The sequence below is a fragment of the Gavialis gangeticus genome, unplaced genomic scaffold, assembly GCF_001723915.1.
Source record: "Gavialis gangeticus isolate Ggan-Ray unplaced genomic scaffold, GavGan_comp1, whole genome shotgun sequence".
Classification (NCBI taxonomy): domain Eukaryota; kingdom Metazoa; phylum Chordata; order Crocodylia; family Gavialidae; genus Gavialis; species Gavialis gangeticus.
Window position 1 is genome coordinate 166,875,726 of NW_017729022.1, and position 4,951 is coordinate 166,880,676.

Below are 4,951 nucleotides of genomic sequence, written 5' to 3' on the forward strand. Positions count from 1 at the left end.
GGAAGCAAGCCTAAAACTAGAAGAGGAAAAAACCATTTCCTCACATATTCCAGGTGAGAATTAGAACAGAGAATAAGGCTGGAAGGACTCTCAATATACTATTTAATTCAACTCTCATGCTCAAAACAGGATCATCTGTTTAAAAAAATAAAGTTTAATCTAGGCAGTCCTAATGTGGAAGGTTGAGAAACCATTACCTTAAGGAGATGGGACAAGAATCCCAGTAGGGCTAAGACTGCTTTATACCAAAAGTTTGATCCACATAACTACAGAAATACAGTTAGTTGTGTTAGCTTTAAATCAAGGAGAAGGCAGAGCAGATTCGCACTTTATAAACTAACCAAAGTAGATTATACATAACTAGATAGATTCTCGTCTAATATAGAGACAGAGAAAACGATCTTATCAAAGCAGTGGCTGTTGTATATGGTAGGAAACATGCTGCCATGAACCATAAGACTCAAACCCAAAATAATTGGTCAGCCAAAAATGAGATTTAGAGCAATTTATCAGGAAGCAGCAATTCCTGTAACCCTATTGTGGCCATTTACTAATGTGCTTGCCCTTTACTGACCGTATGACTTTATTAATTGTCCAGGTGGACGGCCTACATGAACTGTCAAATGATGGTAATATGCTGAAATGTCGAAGTCATTAGTAGAAGAAGTAACATGACAGTGCCCAAAACACAAGCTCTCTCTCAGTATTGGTATATACTGATCAAATACTTGAGAAATAAGAGTGAGCAAGCCTTAACAAAGATAGATACCCGGCAGATAACAATTATGTCCTTGATTTTTCCTTATAGCCTTTTAGAACTCTGAAGTGTCTAGTTGAAAAATAAATTTCCTCAGTTTCCTTTTTCCTTCCTCACAAGTGTTACTAAACAAGATTTCCAAAGGACAGCTTCCTAGATTACACGAGCACAAAGTAAGGAAGGAGGAGCCCTGAGGAGTAGCCGCCTTACATTTACTCAACAGAGCTGAGAAACTAGAATTCCGACAGGTAATTAGATTTTAGTTTCTTCTCTCTGTGCCAGGTTGGGTGATATATATGGGCAAATATGGGCAGCATTATTACAATCCTTACAACACAAAAATATTTTAAGTTCCACAAGGAACAACATCATGTGAACAGTTATTCTGGTCCATGAACAGTTTTGTTTTTTTTAGTTCCACCATAACTAGTATTTTACAGTGATGCAAGATGATACACCTTAATAAAGTACATGTTACAGGCCAGACTTACTAAGAAATATTTGTCAGCATAATAATGTCAATTATGGATGAGGGTTTCTTTTGCAATATTCCCCTTCCAGCAGCAACAACAACAAAATCTTAGAGCAGGGGTTCCCAAAGTTTTTATGCCATGGCCTGGCAAACCACGGCCTGGAAGCGACTGCAGCTCAGCAAAGCATGGCCCAGCAGTCACAGCTGGCCGCAGCCAGAGTTTCCAGCCGGAAGACAGGTAAGGATACCCCCACCCCTGGGTAGGGGGGTGGGCAAAACCCTGCACTGCTGCAGGCCCTGCAGAAGGAGCTGCGGCCTCTCCGCCTGGCTCTAGGGGGCCACAGTTTGTCAGTCTGCAGCCACTTCTGGTCCGGCAGCTGACTGTGCCGTGGCTGAGCACCGGGCTGCGGCCTGGGGACTGAGAAGCCCTGTCCTAGAGTATCCATAGCTACACTGACGTATAGATGCTGTGGTCAACAGAGCTTATTTCACTACCAAGCAAACATAATATACCAATAAAAGCACCTTATTAGTATGAACAGCATTTATACTAGAAAGGTTTACTGGTATAGCACACTTTTTCCATCGTAAACTTGGGAACAGCACCACCAAAATACATACACCTTCTCCTACTGTAGGCATGTGTATATTTCCAAGCCCTCTAAAAAACCAGCCTTGAATCTGTAAATTTATCAGTTGTTAGTAACAACCATGGGTGCACCTATATATTGGTTGGCTATCAGATCGGCACCGATAAAAGGAGAAATGACATTACTGGCTGTCGGCTTTTTTTGGTTGTTGCAGCTGATAATTATTACCGCGTGCCCAAAACACCCTGGAGAGCATAGTTCAGACCTGCACCCTGCCGTCGGCCCAAGCCCATGGCAGACTACAGGTCCTGGTGAGCAGAGGGAAGGGGAAGGGCACCAGGGAGCAGCCACAGGGCACTGCACTCATCAACAAAAGGATCGTTTATGCCACGTGCGCAGCAGAGGCCTGAGCACTAGGGCTGCTGCAGAGACATTGGGTTGTGTGGGGGCAGGGTAAGGCGGCATGTGAGGGACATTTCACTCTGCCAGGCACCAAGCAGCTTTACAAAAGCGGCTTCTCCCTGGTGGCCATGGGAGCTCAGCTGCACAGGCCCATTGGCGCTGAGGAAGCAGCAGACTTTGGGGCTCCAGATGTGCTCAGCACCATGGTCCACATAAGGGTCTGCCCCATCGGCCAGGGAAGACAGTACAGGCTGTGTGGGGAGTGGGGCTGTGGGTAGGCGCCCTGGGTGAGGGGGTGATGTGCATGGGAATAAGGCAGTCATCGCCTTCCTCATCGAGGGCCAAAGCAGGCAGAAGGTTGCTCCTGGGCCACAGAATGCCCAATACAATGTTTTGAGTTGCTCTAAGAAGCTCTAAATAAAAAAGGTTTATTTATGTCAGTAATTTAAAATGCCTTTAACTATTACTATATATTGGTTATCAGATTGGCATCAACCAATATGGTTGGTTAATCATCAGCTACCGGTACCGGCCAAGAAAATCTTTATTGGTGCAGCCCTAGTAACAGCAGTTACCAGCAAGGATAACTAGTGCCCTGATCATATCAGTAATACAAGCAAAGGTCATATGATTTATTAATCTTAAACAGAAAATTTATTAATTGAGGCCAATTCATATTAAACAAGAACGTTTTACACAGTGCACACTCTTTTGGAATATAAATAGTTTATGACTTCTGTGAAGAAAGAGTAGTTTCAAATATATTTCTTAGAGAAGCTTTGTATGATGCCAATGACAAAGCTTTTAATTTAAATAGTTCTAAACTGTTTCAACTTGGGGGCCAGTTTTACACAAAGTTTGAGCGTTAAACCTTATTTTTGGTCATTTCTCTGGGGCCACAACATATAATCAAGAGAATATACAACACGGTCACTATTAAAAAAGTGAAAGCTGTTCTATATATTTTTTTCTACTTGCATTATCTCCTATCACTAACCCAGTAATCCTAACACATTTATCTGAATAAATCAAGGAGAGAGGTCAGTTCCAGGCTAGACTCCCTATCAGCCTCGCCTGGTTAAGGCACAGCAGTTCCTGGGACTAACAGAACACAAAGGAGCATTGCTTCCATCTGTCTTTGACTTCCCAGTCAAATGACCAGGTACTCATTTACAGCTGGAGAATTAGGTATGGCTTTTGGCAGAAGTCTAGAATGAGGCTCAAATATGCACCGCTGAAGCTGCAGTGAAACACCTTAATCACTCTGCCACGCAACATGTTTCTGCACCATAAGCTGTCTTTTAGGATGCAGAATGTTTTCAACCATGAGGCCTTTGACATTTCCTGAAGAAAATCATGGGTTAGAACCTGAAACTTTCATTGACAGTCCATCAAAGCATCCATAATGCTTCAATTATAGTAGGCACTTCAGCCACACTGTCATATCACCAGTGATATGAGCAGACCACATGCTCAGTCTGGATATTACCTGTTTTGTTTCCTGGGTCTATTCTTTTTTCTATGTCTATATGCCCCTGCTGCTGTCAGCATCACTCTCCCTGACTCCACGGCTTTCTGACCTCCTCACTTACTTTCATTCCCTTCTCCGCATATTCATTTTCTCCTTCTTTTCATTCCTATTCCTGTACTCAAATTCTCATCACCATTGAGTCACATGCACACTAATCTACACACAATTTATTTCTAACTGCCAAATGAACCCAGTCAAAAACTGCCCAGTTTGGAGCAGCTCTGAAACCAGCCAGGTTCTCTCAGTTTCAAAGATGCTCAAGGAGCTCCCACATCTCCATTACAAGGCCTAGGGCACATTCTAAGTATTAGTGTAACTAATATTAATGAGATGTGGAAAGCTCAGAGCTGGCTGTTCCTATATGAAACAGCAGTGCTTTTAATACCAAAAATCAATGCGATTTGCTAAATAACAAGTGCAATTTGCAGGATTTGTATAACAGCCCTCCATACCCAGTTCATACTGGATTACTGCCACTACTGGATTACTGTCATCTTCACTCATCTTCTGTATTGGCTCTAGCACCCTCCTGTCAACCTTCAAACAAAATTTTGATTTGTTAATGAATCCAACCCAATGACATAACAGACATAACATTCCAAAATACATGCCAACCACCCCAACCACACACAAAGATACACAAAGAGACAGCAGTATCAACAGTACTACCACAATCCAGACCTCCAAAAATCTTGTTATCCCTCTTCTGCTCCCCCCCACCGCACTGTTTTTTTTCTTCCTTATTCAGAGAATCAGCTCAAAAGCCCCCAAATCCATTGATTTAGCCTACTGTCCACTCATTCACACAGTAGGGAAGGCCCCACAGGCCACAGGTCAAGTCAGATCAGATCCACCCTCTTTTCCCCCATCTCTGCATCTGGAAAGTGATGAGAGAAACGAGTCAGCTGTGCCACTTTGCAATCCGGCTGCGGGCTGGGCCGGGCCGACAGGAGACACAGACAGTGGTTTCTGAGGCAGGAGCTTTGGCAGGCGGCAGCTGTCATAGCCCTGGGGGGGAGTGGGCTGTAGCAGTCGCGAGCTCGAGCCAGGTTTGAAAGGGCAGCGCGGGATAACTGCCCACGTGGGCGCCCTGGGTGCAAGGCTTGGGATGCCCCGCGCAGGAGGGCGGCAGGAGCTGCCCCGGGAGATACCACTGGCTTGTGGGGCAGGGGACGGAGAGGCGGTGTGTGCATGCGCTT

At 44.4% G+C, this 4,951-nt stretch overlaps 1 protein-coding gene across 1 annotated transcript in view; it reads right to left on the bottom strand.

Annotated features, from left to right (window-relative positions):
- GPATCH2 (G-patch domain containing 2) overlaps positions 1-4,951 on the bottom strand; it is a 284,090-nt gene that overhangs the window by 278,846 nt on the left and 293 nt on the right. The window lies entirely within an intron of this gene.